Genomic DNA, 20,307 nt, shown 5'->3' on the forward strand with positions numbered 1-20,307 from the left:
GCGAAATCGACTGTGGCGGCCAACCTGCATGCAGGGAACGTCAAGAAGCTCCTCGAGGTACCACGCTATGCAGAGCTGCTTGCTGACCAAGATGATGAGGACGAGTCTGAGCAGGGTCGGATGCTTGTCGAGGGACGAGACTCACGAGAGGGCTGGCGGACCGACTTTGCTCGGTGGACGGGGTAGCGTCAGGCGGAGGATGCTGCGATTGCAGAGGCGGCGTCGGACGAGTCGGAGGATGAGTTGCCGCTGCCGCGTGTGCGGACTCGTCTGCCTGCTCCAAAACCGACTCGTTTGGGCCTCGAGACAAGAACGCCGAAGGAGCGTGTGGGGAGGACACAAGTGCGAGTAAGATACCGCACAGCAGTGTACATCAGCTCAACATATACTCGCTGTTCGCGACGGGCCAACTCTCCTTCGCTGCACTCAAGAGGCATATTTCTCGTCGACATTGTCGCAACAAGGAGGGAATAGTGGCACTGGTCGTGTACTCCTGTCGTCAATTCCGACCTCGGAGACGTTGTCCGTAACGCCGATGTCAATGAGTGGAATGAAGTATTTGTTTTACTGTGCACAGAAACGCTGAATTTGAGAGCTCTCAGCTTGGCGGAAGAACTGGGAGGTCAACCTTTTGTAGTTTTTCAGACTGGTCTGATGCATACAACTTGCTTCAGTTCTTTACTCACAGAATGTCAGGCGAGCGTCTTTTGCATGCCAGCGCTTTGCATGTCATCACTGCAGCCTACCACAAGTAACCTCTTTCCGTTGGCCGACCAAATTGCTTTCACCATTCTCTTCACTTGGAAACCCTATTCTACTCAGCACTCTCAATTGCATCCTGCCGTAGCTAGCTGGCCAAAGCGCAGTGGCCTCACGGCCTGAGTTGGAAACAACTTTGGCATGCGACATGGAGCACACAATCAAATGATTTGTCAGAGCTTGATTGTTGGACTCTGACAAATCCTGTGCTGATGTGATAACGTGTCACTATATATATATATATAATTATAACGTATACGTATACGTATACGTAGAACGAGTGAAAAACTAAAACGGCATTATTTCCTCATTCCCCGGATAAGCTAGCTCGTCGCGCCCGGCCGTCGGGGGTAGTACATGTCAGTAGGAAGTATACATAACCATATCAATTCCGCACCGTTGATCATGAATTCGAAGTTTCAGCTTCAGGAGGTAACACGTGACTGTCCTTGTGTGATGTGACATTGATCACAGATGATCAAGGCCTTGAACATCTACTATATCCGATCCGATCGCGACCATCTATATATGGGTTTACTTCTCTCAAAGGCGACTACCTTAGGGCACAGAAGGCTCAGAGGTAATTCTGTTGTGCTATACATCCTCGTGATTCATGGTCTCCTAGGTGCAGCTAACAACCGCTTCATCCAGGGTGTGCCTGAAGAAGTTTTGATGGAAATTTTTCACTCGTATACGACCAACGGGACTGTGGGACTTTCCTCCTCGCCGGTGTCTGTAAAGATTGGTACAACATCCTCACAACCAATCAGATCCTCTGGACCGTGTTCTGAGCACTCGAGCACTGTAACGATTTCGCGGAGAATATGCTCCGCTTGAGACACGCCCTCCAGCAGTCAAAGCCTCACCCAGGCCTAGGCGTCAATATAATTCTAGACGGCTATAGCATGGCACGAGCACTTCTAGAATGCAACAAACAGTTTGCTTACAAGTGGAAAGTGCTTGATAGCTGCCCCTTCTCCGTCTTTCTCAGTTCCCGAGCTTGAAGGCAATCCCAAGTCTTCGTACACTTAGTTGCCTAAAACTCATAGGACCTCTTGACCATCCGACGGAGCAGCACATTTTTGGGAATACTGTCGGACGTGTCACACAAGTTTTAACTTTCGCCAATCTTCCCCGTTTGCGACATGTTTCCCTTTCTCACCCTGGCATAACACCGGAGACAATCATGTTGCCTTGGAACCATCTCCAGAAGCTCGAACTCCGTGGATATGCTGCCGCCACAGCTCTTAGCATCCTCGAGCTAACACCTCAACTCGGTGATCTCGTTCTCTACCTGAACGAGGACACAGCTATACGACTTCCTCCACAAGATCTGTCTTTGCCGTGTCTCAAGAGCCTTGCTGTCTCCTCCGTCCTTTCCAATTTCTTCGAGATACTGCAACTGCCTGTATTGAACCAATTGGACATTGTCCAAGGACCAGTCGAGGACAGCGATCAGCTTAACTGCATCCTCGACATCTACCGGCAGAGTGTCTTCTCAACAATGCGTGTCAGTGATTTCGCCTATACCTCTCGCCTGTTGGATGTCTTCCGTCTTGTGCCATGTGTCACAAGCCTGTCGCTGGATATCCTGGAGTCGTTGGGCACTTATGGGCCGATGTGGAAAGCCCTTGAGGACTTGGACTTTCTCCCCTTCTTGGACGAATTGATCATCTTTGGACACTCCTTGCCAATGGTCGAGACCTGGCATTCCATCCTCTTATCTTCATCCCGCGGCGAAAGTTGTGGAAGTCATAAGATTTCATTTCCTTTTATACCCAGGCCACCGCTACATTGACGAAGATGAAGAGAACGCTGACGAGGAGCCGGACGGAGTTGATGCCAGTGAGGGCCATGAAAACATCAGTGTCGAGGATCCGAAGCGCACGTTTCAACGACTGTGGGCCCGGGGTCGCTTCGAACAGATGATCAACGATTACCACAATTTGCTCTCACCCAGTGTGGCTGACAAGGTCTTTGTGGAGCTGTCTTATATCAGCTTATGCGGTTAAAGTAAAAGGCAGTTTTTCTCATCACCTTCAAGCTTGCGCTTTGGCAAAGTCCCCATGGCTGAAATAACACTTATACTGTATGGTAGTTCCATCACAAATATACATCATTCCAAAAATACAGGTCAACTAATGCCTTCGTTTCCGCCTGCCAAATGCTAAAGCTGATCCCAAAGTCGACGCATCTTGATCCACGAGAACTTTCACCGATAAGGACCGATCGCGACTTGCAGGAGCTTTACTGAAGTACCCGCCAGCGGCGATATTCGCCGTAGCGCAAGGCGGGCTCTTCGGAGTTCCTGCAAACATATCATATGACATCATATCCTGGCTCTTCCCCTTCCCCGCCCTTTGTTACCACCTCCTTCTTCCTGTCTATCTTCACCTTTGTCCTATGCCATAGTTTTTCCCTTCTACTAGTATGATCTTTATTTATTCTCGCCTTTTCTTCTTCAAGTTCTCGTCAAGTTCTCGTGCCATTTCTTCGTCACTTCCATAAGCTTCGCCAGTCTTTCGTCCTCAATCTTGAGCATCGACGTATGGGTGGTAAACAAGCTTGTATCGAAACGCTCTCAGATCAAATTCGGTCTCTTCCTCAAGTTCTTGACAATGCCACATATGTGCTATGAATAGTGTTAACTTGCTGCCATGGGACAAAAGCAAGGTGGCAGGCGCCGCGCAGCTGGCGACCTCTAGTTTAATAATTATAAGTAGCTAAGATCGATCGATGCTTCTTCTTCTGTGCTTGTGCACTGCCACTATGATTTGTGATGGCTTGGCCTAGCCACGTGCGGACCACACCGCTTGAAACGAGCCACGCAGGCACAGCCCCAGGAAAATGTTGCCCATCTCTCCAGTTGAATGGGTGCGTCATCCAGCCCAAACGAACTACGCTCTTTGAGTAGACGCGTAGAACACATCGTTTAATGATGCTTTGGTGGACTTCCATACCGCGCTGAGCGGAAACCTGCATAGGGCCGCTAGCACAGGCAGTTGGTTAGAGTTTTGTTCCTTGGCATTTGGGCTGTTCCGACCTGACGGATCGCCGCTGAGCCTGGCTGCGCGAATGCCTCGACTATCCTGGCAGACTCACTGTGTCAAAATCTGGAATGTCTTCGTCGTGATGGCCTCGAACGACGCGCTGGCTGACAGGGAGGCGGAATGCACGAATTCTTTGGACGTTTTTGGGGTTGGCTGACAGTCTTCAAACGTTTCGCAGTGCAACTGGAGCTACCTGGAGTATCAACGCAAGACGATGTCGTGCTGGTCTGCGGTGCCGCATTGGCCTCCTTCGCACAATACCCTGTGTTATACCGTCCTATTTTGGAGAAAGAAAGTGCATGGCTGTTCTTGTTCCAGCAGTTAGACTGTCTGCACACGGGTGGAATTGGTAACTCAAGGGAAAGATACGTAATGGCAATCGGCTCGCTTCGAGTACTGTGCTTGGTGGACTTACCGCCCGTCGACTTGAACTGTTTGGAGCAATTAACCGTCCTCAAGTTAGCATCCATCTCGTTGGATGCACTGGAGATCCCTTTCCTATTGGCGCCTGCCGATCCTACACAATTTGCTCCTTTGCTAATTGCGGCTCTGCGTCTCATTCACGTTGTAATGCGGTCGACATCCGACAACTCCTTCCGGGACGCTAGTTGATAAAGGGGCGTATGGGGTGCTAAGCGTCACACTGGGGAGGCTCTGTGTATACAATGGCGCTGAGTGGCCGTTGAGAATACACGTGATGGATACATTGATGAAGCGTTGGTTGACCTGGCTGACGGGAGGTCTCATCAGGGAGTATGGGTCGCAGCCATCTCAAACAGCTTGGTGGATTCGTGTCTGCTGGCGTTGAGGAATGGAATACCGTCCCGATCAACAGATCGTATAGTGGACTTGCTCTTAAAGGGCATCGGTCCCGCGCTATGGCATGCTGATGTCGTGAAGGCCTTGGTCGACCACCCAGTCTCTTTGCACGAGACGCTGTCAATTGTCAGGCTGGATCCAGAACAGAAGAATAACCTACTGGGCTTTCAGTCAACAATGGACAGGCATATTCGCTTGTATCGGGCCATAGCGGCTGCTGTAAATGTGCCCAGCAGGAAGATGTGCGACGGGGTACGTGATTTGTTTACCAATCCCCTTGATATTGAGATTGCTGTGGTAGTGCGGATATATACGCCCTCGTGAAGAATTGCGCCGATGTACAGGGTGCTATACCGCCTATTTTTGCTCAAGGACGTGTCTCCAACTGGGCTGGTCAGTGCATCGTCGTACCTGCACGACCTTCGGGGTCACCTTTAGAAGTAAGGTTCGAGTAGCGGTTGCGCAGATGCTGATAAATTCTGTAGAGCTGCGAAGAGTAGCGATCACCCGTACTCAAAGGTCTTTTTGTTAAAGGCCATGACGCATTATTTCAGAGCAAAGTTTGGTCAACTGCGCGAGATGATGCTGAAGTTTTGGCAACGACATCCGACTGATGACCCTATGCTTGTCTACAGATTCGACAAGTGTCCGGTGATTGTGGAATGCGTTGATCTAGAAGAGTGTCGCGAAGATGGTGGAATTGATGACTGGGGGTCCTCGAATCCGTTCACGCTAATCAATACACGAGGTGGCCAGGTTACATTGGACCTTGCAGTGGTGAAGGTGGGGACTGGATGTGCGAGCTGGCTCGTGTCGCGTCGCTCAAGTGCCCCGATGAACAGGCAGTGGTGGAGAAACGGTGTTATAACGGACATCTTCCACACGTGATATGCACAGCCCATAATATAAGCACCCTAATAAGCTTTGTCTTTTAACTCGCAATGTAAATTACATCGCCTTCTCTCTTCAAATGGCAGGGGTCACCAAACGCTGCTGCTCTTCCTCTCCCACCACACAAAAATTCGCAGCATGCCTCGCACAAAAAGCAAACCACCTCAGGTAAAAATCCAAACTCGGTGGGATTCTTCCCCTTTAATCCTCTCTCTAGACCACCGATAACTCGAGCGGGACTCCCTCACTCCCACATGCGGGTGGGCTCACGCATGCAGAACGTGTCATATGTCGTCATCTTGCAGATGCTGAAACAGAGGAAAACCTTGCTGCAGCTCTTGGCTGTCCTCTTACAGCTGTACTCGAAGCTATCAACAATCTAGACACCACCAGAACGAACCAAAGAGCAATAGACAACCTCGCAAAGGACCCTGAAATTCTGCAAAATAATTTTGAGCGTTATAAAGAAGTACTCGTACGTGGTTTCATGACGGACTCGAATTTTCATGCAATTCAATTCCCTCCAGATACGACTGAATCAGCAGACTCTAGATCTGCCAATCACGAATACTCCTCCCGAGAGAAATATCGAAGAACAGGACAGACCGTTGAAATCCAGTAACATGGCCGTCGTCTTAGAACGGAGGCCTGGGACATCCAAGGCTTTGAAGCCTTCCATGTCACCACCTCCACACATGGTGGATTGCACAGAACAAACCAAAGAAAAGACGGTCTTGACAGCAGACCAACCCGAAGCAAAGCCCGTAGGCCAACCCGAAGAAAAACCTATGCCGACAGCAGAGACCCATGTCCGATGTGCACTTGCAGCTCGTTGTCTTGGGGGCCGAATGGCTGGCTTCCTATTGGGACGGAGTTTTGCCCTTATATCCCCAAACAAGGACTTGCACTATTTGACAAAACAGCTAACGAGCTTATAATCCTGGATGAAACCCCTGCATTCACATGTGACCGTTGCTACACTCGCATCAGGAAGCTCGAAGACAGGTTGTTGAAAAGCCGGATAAAGGTCCCCTAGGCCAGCTTATGTACATGTTTGGGCACATGTAAATAGAAGTGTAAATTCCGTTGTGCGTTACATGGACCTCTCTGAGTTCACCATTGCCTCGTCTACCGGCACCCCCAGCAGTCAGTATTGCTCAAAACATCATCCACAAACTTTTGCTGGTGCTCCGAGCGGATACAATACTTGAAGATTTGAAGCCGGTCCATTTTGGGGGGCCAGTTGATTTCGTCGAAGGGTGTCTAAGCGTTACCTCAGTCGTTCACTAACAATTATTACAAGGCATGTTCATAATTAATTAAATTAAGCTCGACAGAAGTATTCGATTGTCGGTGTCTTTTGGACATCTGCTCCTTGGTTATACGAATTTTTACTGGGGGTTCCTTATCGCCCCCCGTAGGAACTAGACGTTGTTGTCTTCTGTTTCAACTCGGGTCCACGGGACGAAGGGCTACTGAGCCAGGGTTGCGACCAGGAATCGAGTTGGGCGGAGTATTCGTGTGTGATGCCGCACCGACCAACCTTCCGGGGCCTTTCATCGCCATACTCGGGGGGAGAAAATGTGTTCGGCGTTCTGGGCCCGGTGTCCAGGCGTTGGACTTGTTGCTCCAGAGCTTTGATCTTTTCTCTCCAACTCGCTTGCTCCGCAACTAAACCCTGGTGCTCCTTCTCCCATCCGGAAATTTTCGCCTGGACTTCCAGAAATTTACTGGAGATTGTCCTGTGTTCAAGACGAAGTTGGTCGTTTATATCCAGGAGATGCTGGTTTTCCGTGCGTAAGAGTGCCTGAGCTTCATAGCAATCATTGTGATGGGTAAGTAGTTGCCCCTCTAAAGCGGTTATTTTTTCCGCCCAAGTTTTCTGCTCAGTAACCACGCCTATCCGTTGCTGCTCCCATACGGCAAGTCGTGTCTGGATTTCTCGGAGCTTTACACCCATTAGACTATAATCAAGATCAAATTGTTGCTGGATATCTTCCCATGGGGTAGCGGCCGTAGAGTGCGGGTCTGCTACAAACCCTAGTTGGGACTGGAGTTGATCACGAATGGCGTGCTCGAGCTGATCCCGGTCTTGCATTGACCTGCGAGCCTCGTCCGTTTTCTTTGTGAGTTCTGACTTGAGTTCCCCCCACTACTCGCGAATTCTCCTCCCGCAACTGAGCTAGCTTGCTTTCCCACATAGTTGTCGCATTGACAACTTCTTCACTCTTCTGGTTGAGTTGGTCGCTCAGTTGAGACTGCTCGCGTGCTAGCATGCGAGCCTCGTTCGTTTTCTTCGCGAGTCCTGCCTTGAGCTCCTGCAGTTCCCCCACTACTTGACAATTTGCTTCCTGCAAGGCCTTCAGCGCATTTTCCAACTTGGTCGTCGCACTGGCATGAACCTCTGCTTCAACGCCTACTTGAATCCGAAGCAGTTCGAGTTCGTGGTTGAGTTGAGCCCGGTCTTGCTTTAACACGTCAACCTCATCGAGGAGACTCTTCATTTCCACCATGTCCGACGCTACTGCTACTGGAGATTTTTCCTGTAAGTGCCGCAGATCCTGTTGTAATTGCGCTGTCGCCTTTAACGCCAGATCTGTTGTAATGACCGCTTTAGCATACCGCAGCTCGAGCTGGGTGCAATTGAGCGTCATTTAACTCGGAGCGAGGTTCATTTACCTGCCGGTATTCTTCATGCAGCGTCTTGCATTGCTCGCTGAGCCCCCTTTTCTCCACTTCTAGCCGATCGCCATTGGAAACATGAGCCGAGATCTCCTTCTGGGCTTGTGTCAACTTTTGTATGAGTTCTCTCTCCCCATCGAACCCCGTCTTCCACGCAAGCACGCTCTCCACCATTCGTCCTGCCTCAGGGCTCTGACTGAGATAAGTGTTGAGCAGAGTGTGTTGGATTTCCAGTCTGACAGTCAGACTTTCGTACTGTTTAGCACGGTCCAGGACTTGATCACGTCTTGTTGTCCATTGGTCCACACGAGTGGTGGAATGACCGTCGTCGCAGGTGAAGTTGAATTCATGAAGAACACCCTGTTTCTCAGCGGAATGGAGGCATGATTGGAAGGCCTTCTGGCAGAGAAGACGCAATACGGCGTCATAAATGGGATCTTGAGGACTAAAAATGGTTCTTCGGAACTTCACAAGAAGATTGCCTAGTTTGGTGACAATTGCTGGCAAGAGTGAGCCAAGGATTTCGTCCAGTATCGCCGTGAGAGCCTCTTGCTCAGCAAGTTCTTGTCGAAGGGTCATGAATTCTTCTGTATCCTTTTGCGACTGGGATTTTCGGAGTTTATTCAAACTTTCGACGACGGCTTGCCGAAAACGACGAACTTGACATTTAAGGTCCAGCTTCGCGGTCACTATAGCGTCAAGGTGCAGTTTCCTATACAAAAGTCATGAACAACAGCTATAGGCCGACCGAAAATCCAACCGTGAATTCGAGGATGTCGGCATGGTCAAAGCTTTGTCAGAGCCCAACGATCAGACCCTGACAAATCTTGTGTGGACACCTGTTTGGACCAGTGTGTCCATTGGTGACGTTGTCTTGATCATGAACCTAAACCCCATGTCGAATGCCCGCTCGGCTATTTTCGGGGGCCAGGTCCCCTCAAGTATTCGACTAACACTTGGAAGAGGCGAACTTATTCAGTTTCGAAGCCCTTCAACTCGCGCCTTCATTCGGACGGGATGGTTTCCTTCGCATGTTGCCAGCACTGCATCTGCATACCATATCATGTTAAATCGTTTCCTATTCTACTGCAACATCATCGCCGAGAATCCTCATGAAGACCTGCTTAGACACCTTACCAGCGAGTTGATTGACGGCGGGCTCGAAATACGCTAAACATGCGGGGGCAAAATTTGCATCACGCGATGCTGAATGCGCTCCTACTTGACGCAATCCTCGAATATGACTGTAACGGCGAAGACCAATGGCAACCTAAAGAATCTGACCTGTTGGGGTCCGACGGCACCGGAAACTCAGTCGTTATGATGCAGCGTATTCTCGGGGAGCCAATCCGTATTATGAAGGGCATAGCGAATGAGAGAGCTGGCCAAGTTTCTAAAGTCTCGACTTCCTTCGCAGTTTCAACTCGTCACTCACTTTTTTGGATAGATGTTGCATGGAACAACACTGGCCAGGATTGCAGACGAAGCTCTGGTGTCGTACGATCGTGTAAAGACAAATCGTCGGCGGAATGCACAGCTCACGGCCTCATCCCAAAGCGATAAGTCAAACGCCGACATCTTCCTGTTGCGTTTGAAGCCACACAGCACGGAGACCGGAAGCCGCCGTGACTTCCACTTGTATCATCTGGTTCTTGTTGGTCATTTGATTCTTGAGGTTTAATTTCTAAGCTGTCCCTGCAGCTCGCTTATATTCAAATCAGGGGATAGATCTAAGGAGCCACTCGGAAATCAAACAAACACTGAAAGCGTATGGTCAAAAAGTTGGGAAAATCTTTTCCGACAACGCGTTAGACGACATTGAAGAAATCGACAAATCTTTCACTGGGCCGTTGTCCTTAGCTCTCGGTACTACCATTCTGACCGTTCTCAACGATGCGAGAGACAGTATCCAAAGCTTCCTTGCTACGGACACCTGTCTTTACGACGTAAGTCTGGATTTTCAATTGCAGACGGTTTTTTTAATGATCCCCTTCTTGCAGCTTAGTCGCTCACATGAGTTTCGGAGCACAAAAGGCACGCTAGTCTGGATTTTGAGAGAGAGCTGATGAAACTCGTCCCACGTTCTATGAAAGCCGAGTTTCCTCCCACCGAAATCATGCCCCGGCTTGAAAAGACGGATTTCAGGCGCTTTAAGCAACTTATACGACACGCTGATGACGCCCCAGCGAGTATCATGGGAGGTTCGGGACGCATGGTATGGCACACAATTAGGCATATACCAAGAATCTCAAATCGGGCACAGTGAGTGGCCTATGTGTGATACTCAGTTTTGAAACTTATATTACTGCAGAAAAATTAAAGCGGGCCTGGGAAACCAATGCTAATGCTATGGTCGGGGGCTCAAGAAAAAGGCAAAGCCTTGATCCATCTCAATCTACGAACTTGGATTTATTTCCGGGACTGCTTAGTTTTCATGATCACGATAGCGATCCAAATGCACAGCAAGATGAAGCGGACGATCACACGCAGTCTATGACTTCGATGCCCAATCATGATCAAGAACAAGGTCGGCTTGAGCGAGGGAACGAAATCACGATGGGTCCTATCCCCGGATCCGGAGCAGGTTCAATTGCGGGCACCCGAACCAGAGCCGATGGATCAAGATCCACCTGAGTCAGATGGAGCGGTCGAAGGACATGGAGCAAGGTCGCCCGAGCAAGAGAACGAAATCGCGATGGGTCCTATACCGGATCCGGAGCAGATTCAACCTGAGCCAGAGCCTATGAATCAAGATCCGCCTGATCATGAGTCAGATGGAGCGAATTCAAAGGACATGGAGCAAGGTCGCCCCGAGCAAGAGAACGAAATCGCGATGGGTCCTATTCTACAACGACCCCCGCCAGCGCCGGTGGTCGCTATGGTGGTAGATCAACCCGAGCGGGATAGAGAGGAGACAGCGCGAGAAAGGAGCGACAGGAAGAAGAGGGGCCGACAGCGGGAGAAAGAGCATACGCTGCCGCCAGAAAGTGAAAGCGAAACGGAGCTTCGCCGGTCCACTCGTAACAAAGACCAAAACCCCCCAGCAGCCCCGCCGCCAGCCGCAAACTCGAACCACAAACCCAAGTCAAACTCAAAGAAAAAGACACGGGACGTCAACAAGTTGCTGGAGAGCCAGTTCTGAATTACGAGCTACCTGGCTCAAACCAGATCTTTGCGGTCTATCAATATTCACCGTTAACTGAGGAAGACCTATTCAACGAGGCCACGATAAAACACTGGAACCGCGAACTCAAGTCAAAAGAACGTCAGGCACTCATGAATTATACCCAGTCAGAGCTCGATGAGTGGGATAGCCACCGCACAGAACTTCGAAAACTGGGGGTAAATATTGCAACGAAAATCTCTGAACTGGACAAGTTGAAGAATCAGACAACTTCAGCTCTCAGGCAGTCGCAAAAACCAGGCATAACAGAGGTGCAACTGAAGGCCCTGGCAGATAGGCAGAAGAAGTTGACGACTGACATCGCTGAGCTAACAGAATTTATCACCAGGGAGGAGCATTCGGAATCCCAGGAACGAAAACGACTGAAGCTCAAAGGTCTCGAATTCAAACCGGTAAGGGTGCGAGCTTGCCTTGAATAAGAAACTGACACCATGGACAGTGGAAAATGGTTTCACCTGGTGTTGCCATAGCGCTGTATGAACCGAATATCACTGGATCACTGGATGAAACGACTCTGCTCGAGTACGAGTGGTGTGGGCGGACCCAAGAAGTAGGTTTTAATGGCCAAGTTCAAATTTCGTCTGTATAGACTGATGACGTGCAGGAGGCGGATGTAGTGAAGTACCTTGTCGAGCATACGCCTTATGCTCTAGATGAGGACGGGGTGTCTAAGCCCCTTCATCTGCTGGCTTCTTCTCGAAATCCGATATTCGATCCACGTGGGACCCAGTCTGAAGCCTTTGTCATCTTGCACAAGGATTTTCTGGAGATGAAGATCGAGGACCTCCAGGCTATCATAGCGGACAGGTCCATTCTCATTGTAGAATGTCCGCGCAAACCCACTCCTGAGTCTTTAAAGGAAGTGATGCGCCGTATACGACGACTAGACGCAGTCGTCGACTTTCAAGGTACATACAAGTTGTTACTTGATTTGAAGATATTCAGACTAACAAGTCTAGATGCATCGTTACCTTACAACGGGGAGTCAACTCTCATACAAGACTGTTTTGGCCGCATGGTGCCTGACGATCCCTCATTCCGCCTTGGGAACCCGCTTGTCAACGCTCTTGACCACAAGATGCCGGACCATGTTGGGGTTGCTCTGCCCAAATACGCGTGCGTGGAATCTGTTGACGTATTTTGTTTCTTGACATTGATGTATTCACAGTGATCTGGGGACTGCATCCTACGCTCTGAAGGAGACACAAGACATTCCAGGCCTCTCACAAGTGACGCTCCGGAGGCACATGTTTTGGGCTGTGTGCGGGAGTGCGGGCGTCAAAACGGATCATCACGTAGATTCCATGGGCATCACCTTTATCAACGTCGAGCACGGGAAAAAAATTTGGATGGTTCAAAACTCTCGATTCCCGCTGCACGATCCAGACAATGTAAGACCTCCCATGGACCGGGAATGGCACTCTCGCACAAACTTCCGCGCATGGGACCCCACCAAGAAAAATGCCGATCGTTATGTGATGGAGTGCTTTGTGTTGCGTCAAGGTACAATGTTGTAAGTGTCTAAATCACGGGGTATAATATGTAGCTGACGGGATGACAGTATTCAGAGACCAGTTATCGCCCACAGCGTGATAGGGCTTGAACCTTCCGTGTTGACGGGATTTCACGAGCTACCAATACAGACCATCGACCGCTGTGTAGCAGCCGAGTTGCACCAGGTGTTCTCGGGAAGCCTTACCACAAATATCGACCACTCCGAGGCCAACTGGCTGCTAGGCCGGGTATTGGTAGCCCAATTGCAAAACATTGAGACCGGAGAGCAGGATGGGCATACCCTCGATATCAGAGTTAGCTCGCAGCTCGACAAGCTGATTTTGCTCATTGCCTTCAACATCATTCGGCCTGCCCTACACAGAGCCATGTATAAGAAGGAGGTAGCCTCCAAGGATGCACCTCTACCCATCTCCGTGCACCAGTATGTCGAAATCGCACACATCTGGCGTCGGATAGCCATGTTCGAACAATTCGTTCAGCCCGTGTACGATCCCAAGGCGTCGGGAATGAAGACCTTTTCCTCTGTGATCGATGTAAGGTTCAGATATTCCATTGGCGCTTTTCTGACGATCTATGGCTAGGACGCCGTGGTTAACTTGGCTGGCTTTTTGCGTTCGGTACCGACAGAATCCGCCACCTGGGCAGACAACGGAAAAAGAATTCTCAGTAACACGATTGAAGCGACATATTGCTGATATGCTGGGGGCTTTTGAGTACGTCAGAAGTGGGGGGGGATTTGGCTCACTATACTCGAAGCCTGCCGTCGATTCTTCGAGTTGAATTTGATCGAAAAATTAGGGAACAAGAGGAGTTCCTGACGATTCTACCTTGGACTCGACTTGTAACAGAAGACGATGAAGTCATCACCGTAGAGCTGCCCTTTGGGTTCTCTCGGCTGCCGGCACCTAGACGTTTGTCACCGTCTGCTCCGATGATGGAGGCTGGGCCGGCTACTATGTCCTCTCGAGCGTCTTCTCCACTTAGCACTCCTCCTCAATCTCCCCAAATGAGGTCCACCACAGCTCAGCAGCAGCAGCAGCAGATGAGTTCTAATGACAAAGATTGGGATCGGAACAATAAAACTCCCAAGCAACCACTGAAAATTCGTATAACCAAGGACCAGATATCAACGATTTACGACCAGTAGTGTGTAGGCTCCGTACTGCACAAATAATATATAAACCGTTTCACAAAGAAGAGATAATGTGAATGGGTATGCCTCGATACACCGTAGTTTCCATACATAGTAATTTGACTGCTTGCTTTTCGCGTCCATCTGTGTCCGTGTCCGTGTCTGAGTCGAGCCGACATATCGGTCTCTCCGCGTTCCCCTCCTTCCTCCTTTCACAGATAATACATGCAAAAGCACGATTCAGTGAATGTACAGGTGTTTGGCGCAGCCAGAGGTAGATGGTGGGAATGTGTGCTTGCCACCTGTTGAACTACATGTACCTAGAATGCCATCTGATGCTATCACAGGATTTGTCAGAGTCCAACGATCAAGGTCTGACCAAGCATTTGATCCAGCAACTCTACTCGGACCGAAGCTGTACATGCCCGGGCTCTTGTTTGTCTGCGCCAGGGTGGATTCTCCCTACCCGCCATTGGTTAGACATATGTACAGTGCTGGTATATATATGTCGTGCAGGAGTAGTTATTATTATTATTATTTACTTTTCAAAGAAAAACTGATTACCCGTGACTACCGGTAGTCACGTGTATGTCGTTGGCGTACTTTCAATTCGAAAATTTAAAAGACCAGCACTCGAAGCTATTATATATTGAAACTGGGAGCACATCAAAATCTGGCCGGCGTTTCTTTACAGCTGCCTTCCATAGCGAGATGCATTGAATGAGCAGGGAATGTTCGCACATAACCACAGATCAAGCAATGACAGACTGCGGTCGACAAGAATCGCCAAGTGTCCCGTGGCAACCCCAGACGGGAATTGAACTCTGACCAGGCAACACCAAGTGAACTCTGCTCAGCATTTTCTATGGCAAGGCTCGCAGAGTCCCAGCCTCCTCCAAGGAAGGTTTTTGGGGTGCTACCTTTATGCGGCGTGACTACATCAAATTTAATATCGAGCACGGTACGAGCAGAGAGAAGGCGCTCACCTCGGTGGAGATTGGGATGGTTGGTGCACCGACCATCTATGACGTGCTCTCCATAACCTGGCGGGGAGAACATCGTATCGCATCCATCACAGCGAACGGCAGACCCCACAATAAGAGAGAGATCATCAGGCAAAATCCGGTCGTCGTATTGAGACGGCGGATGGTCTGTCCATAGTCGAGATAAAAATGTTCGTCGTGCCGAGCGGCCCGAGCAACCACACCTGGATAGATTCTGTTGTCGTAAGGTTGGAGGAGAGGGTGAGGTTTGAGCTCGAAGACCCAAAAAGGGTGTGTCGCAGGTTTGACTACAGACTGCTGAGCCACGACAAGGACAAGGTTCAAAGGTCACCTAGCAAAATGCCAGCTTCCAATAGCTGATCATCTCCGGTGTTGGCGCGAGCATCAGCCACTTCGCGAGAGTAGATTGCTTGTATGTCAGTGGGTGGAGGCAGACCACGTGGACGTGGACGTGGACGTGGACGTGGATGTGGATGTGGATGTGGACGTGGACACAAGCCAGGGCTCAGATGGACTGGGTTGGGGTCGAGAGTCGCCTGGAGGTTGGGGTCGAGAGTCGCCCGGGGATGAGGGTGAAGGAAAAACCGGGAGGTTCTAGACCTAAAAATGGCTCAAGAGTGGGGTACAGCAATGACATGCATAGTACCGTGGGGTACGACGAGTTCAAGCTTTCCCCAAGCAACTTGAAGCTTTAGGTCTCGACGCAAGGGGAGGTTTTAAATGCTGCCTTGGGCCTGAAACAGCTCAAGAAACGATGTACAATCGAGAGAGGGATAAGTACCTGGATATGGTACCCCAAATCCTAGTCATCGAAGGTAGGGACACTTTTGTGCGTTTGGATCGTCCTGAGTAAGGCACGATGGGGAGTCGATGGACAGGCTAAACTTTCGCGAGCAGACATAGCGATACACGTTAACTGGGGGAAAGTTCAGACTTATAACCAGATTTGCCGAGCAGGTCATCGAAGAAATGGGATCGCCACGACCTGCACACATGTACATGTGGACGTAAGACCACGATGCTGCATCAATCACGTCGGAAGCCAAGGGTTGACTGCGAGGTACAGGCCATCGCGATCGTGGTGTTTATTTGGTAAAGATATCTCCAAATCGTTAGAAAAAGGGTGCATGCACACCATCAGTCATGAACATTCCGCCCTCCACTTGTGCACAGTAATATTCCAGATCGGCAGGCATATTCCCATGATCAGGAGTGACACAGACACGTTTGTGTGAGCGAGATCTGGGAGCATGTTGTGCCTTTCGCTTCAGGGCGAAGAACTCAGTGTCCACATCTTCGATACCGTACATGTCTGCCATGGAAAATCAGTGCGCAAATAGATCTGAGGGTGAAAACCACAGACCGAACTCGCTTGACGCCGCTTCAACCAGATTATAATTATCAGTGTTGGGAGTGCCAGAGACGCCATAATTATGCGGAGGCACGAAGACAGTCCCTTCATTAACCGCCGCTGGCTTAGCACAGTTGTCAGTGTAAATCACAGCCGTCTTGGACCAATTCAAGTGGGACCAAAATCCAGTATGCTCCCAATGCTGGCTATACGTTGGCTGAGAGCAGGCGATAGGTGGAAAGCTAGGCGCCGCTGATGCCGACATGTGCTGAGACCTCGACTGAGCACTGGCAGCTGAGTCTCTGGATTTTCTGCCTTGCGCTTTAAGCTGAGACCATGTCACCGATACATTTCGAGGATCCTCTGTTCGAATCATTGTAATTTTGAGCCACGCAATGTTGAGCCGCAGCCTTGACTCACTGAAAAAGGTGTCCAACTCGGAACTGACTTGTTTAAACTCCCCCGTGGACAAGAAGCTTTGGACCTCATTTAAAATGGTTCGAATCGATGACTTGAATCGTTCGGGTGCTAGTTCTTCCCCAAGCAAGGAGACTATTTCACGATGAAAGAGGTATTCCAAGCGTAACAGGACTTGGGGTTTAGAACCGAGGCCGATTTTGAGCTGAATACAATGAGATTTCGGAGCCCATTGAGTACCAAAACTGACCCAGTGCCAGGAGGCCACATTGAACGCTGATTTGAATCATGTAACTTCCGAGGAAGAAGTACAAGCAGCGGGCTAATGAGGTAAAGGAGGGTCGGCGAGAGAGCTTGATCGCGATTGTTGAAACTTTCTGGGGGAATGCCGCATCTAGACACCATGAATTACTCAAAAAAAACCTCCCAGAGTTGGACATACTTGGAGAGCCACGTCAATACTTCCTCTGGATCAATCTTGGATTCATATGTATCCTGTTTCTATATATTGGGTTAGGAATTGAGTGAAAAAGTACCCATGTAAGGGAGCATACACGAGAGATCCAATCGAGACCAAACAAGACGAGGGCAAAATTGATGTAGATCTTGGGGCGATGGAATTTGCGGTTGGAATTCTCTTGGAGGAATCCCTCCAATGCCTGTTGCGTTACCCTTCGCCAGTTTCGGCGACAAAGACGGTTGAAAACTTCAGTGAGTTTATGAGTGATGCCAGAAGTAGGAATCAAACGACGCTCTCGGAAAGTAGTTTCCGAGTCGGCCCAAGGCGGCTGGGGGAGTTTGGAAAGTATAAAAACTTCCATAGTACTCCGCAAGAGAATCCATTCTCGAGGTGGTTGAGGACGGGAGAACAATTCACAATCTTCGGATAGACTGTAGTACTGTCCACGGAATCCGGACGAGTCCTCATCAGCAAGGCAGAGGGCAAGAAGGAGTCGCTAGCGGAATGCTTTGGAAGATCGGCGGACGAGAGAGAACCTTACCTCGAATTTTTTCTGGATGTTCCCGTCATCAAAAACAGAGGAATTGTGTAAGAGGTCCGTTGGAACGACCCAAGGAACCAAGAGAGCCAAAGCAGAGCAATTGAGCGCATTCATAGTGGTCAGTATACGTAGTTAGACTGATCGTTTCGGATGTCTGGCGTCGCTTATACCTCCGGAGTTTCGAGTCTGGAAGAAAACCACATTATGATGGTTGATAATTATAAGGAGGATGCCGATCATGTGACAAGTGACACCTACCTGTCAACAACTTCGAACTTGATCTTTCTGGCTCGTGGCGCAACATGTGTACTTATTCATGACGTGCCAACTCATCCGGATCCTCATGACTGTTCAACAATCTCGGTTCTCCAGATGCAGGCCCGTGACAAAAAAGAGTTACCTATTCTGCCTCGTGTGATCAGCCCGAGTTCTCAACCCTTCTTTCATCAGCTTTCTTTCTTGGCACTTCAGCCCTCTACCAGCACCATGGCCCCATTCCTCAACTTCATCTTCAATCGACCTCAATCTATTGGGGGTCGCCCGCCACATTCCTCGCCGGCAGATCTAGAAGTCACGTCTCTTTTGGAGCGGCTACGCCTCAATGTGAATGAGTATCCCCTTATCACTTTGCGATCAACTAAGCGAGGTTTCCAGCCTCGAACGACGGAATTCCGTGGGCACGACCTTTTGGAGGAACTAGGCATTAAAACTGAGGCAAAGGTCCAGTTGGAGGAAGAGGAGTGGGTGGTAAACCTTTCGATATGCAGCACTGAAAAACTTCATCAGCGAAAAGAAGCTCCTCGACCTTCTGCATGGCTACTGGCCCCCCTCGAGTAAGCAGAGCGAGAAGGATCAGGTAGTCACTCGGCTGCTTGCGTTATTGAAAAGATAGAACTGTCTCAGCGTGGCACGTTAAGGAGTGCACTGCGGACTTGCGACTCCCTAACGACGTCTCGAAGGAGATACTTTCAACGTTGGGAGGCTCTGAGTGCGTTATCTCATTCTCTTTGGTACAGAGGCTCACGGTAACACCTTAGAAGTGAAGCTGGGCCTCCAACCCCTCCAGCAACGAAACGCAATCTTTATCCACGGACGAGCCTTCCTGAACCCTCTAATCCGGTCAACTTTGGGCACGGAAGAGCCTCTACCTCTGAGCCCGAGAGCGAGCCTGAGCCTGGGCAGCCGCGAACCGCGGGCCCGAAGCCGGCCTGGAATGAATCAATCTCGACTGCCCCCATAAACCCGGCTTACAAGCAACCTGAGAACCAGCACCAACCCGCAGCACCCACAAAGTTTGCTACCGCTCGAATCTCTTCGGGTCCTGCCAGTGCTATCACGCCTACCCATGTCATCGTGGAAGGCAAGAAAATCACTGATGGTGTACGGTTCCACCACTACCAATCATCTGGCGGGCTCAAGCTTGATCGACCTTTCACTACCCAACCTGAGCCGCAGCCAGGCGACCTTTACTCGCACCAGGTCGACAGCGCGGAATGGCAAATCTGGCTGTATCATGATAAGAGTGGCTGGGTGAACATCGCGACGGAATATAGCCGCTACCATCGGGAGAAAATTAGTCACCCCTCAAAGCCAGGATTTGTTCTCCTGCAGCTCAACGAGCCCCTACAGGGATCTAACTTACGCTGGAGACAGTACACCTGGTATCAGAACAATCCCAAGCATTGGGGGTCTTTTGAGAAGGCCTACATTCGACCTTCGTGGATGTCCCCCCCCCACGGAGCGAAATTCAAGACCTGATCAAACTAGTTGGTGAAATGTTATATGCCTCAACTTTGTTTTACGTATGCTTTTCGGAAATCCATGCCATTATGATCATCAGGGTTTTGAGTTCAACATCTCGACACCATCATAGCTACGAGCTTTAAATTCGAATGGCCAACGAAGTACACCAGCTGTATACAACATGTACAGTGCCAAGAGTTCCATGTTGTTCCCTTTGTAGTTCAGCAATGGCAACATGCTTAAGGCCGACAATACTTTTTTCCTGCCGCTCCAAGACCGGGTACAAAGAATCAACTTACTTCAAACATGCGAGCCTCCACGATTGACTGCAGCTTCGCATCCCAATGGTTTCAAATGGTCATTCTGGGCAACTTGTTTCAACCCGCCCTGCATCCCATGCCGCCACTCGTCATCCCTTCACGTTCGAGACAGCTGCAGCAATTGGGAAGTGATTATAATCATCAACACGTCTTTGAACAGTCTGAGGTTAGCCATGCCTATCGCACTTGTCGTTCGAATTAAAATATCTTCAGCTCTCTCTATTGAAAAAACATGAAGAGGAGCTGTTGCAGCACCTGCAGCAGCGCCAGGATCAAGTGGACACCGTTCGACAAGCAATGCTGCAACGCCGGACCGCGATGGCGAAACTTGATGCTTCGAAAAGCCTCGAGCAGAACTTGCGTGAGCAAATGCCATTGGTGATACTTTCCATGATATTGCATTGAAGTTGTCGCTAACGGCGTTCAAAGTCGCTACCTA

Source organism: Mycena indigotica (assembly GCF_014461135.1).
Source record: "Mycena indigotica strain 171206Taipei chromosome Unknown Mind.scaff0008, whole genome shotgun sequence".
Classification (NCBI taxonomy): domain Eukaryota; kingdom Fungi; phylum Basidiomycota; class Agaricomycetes; order Agaricales; family Mycenaceae; genus Mycena; species Mycena indigotica.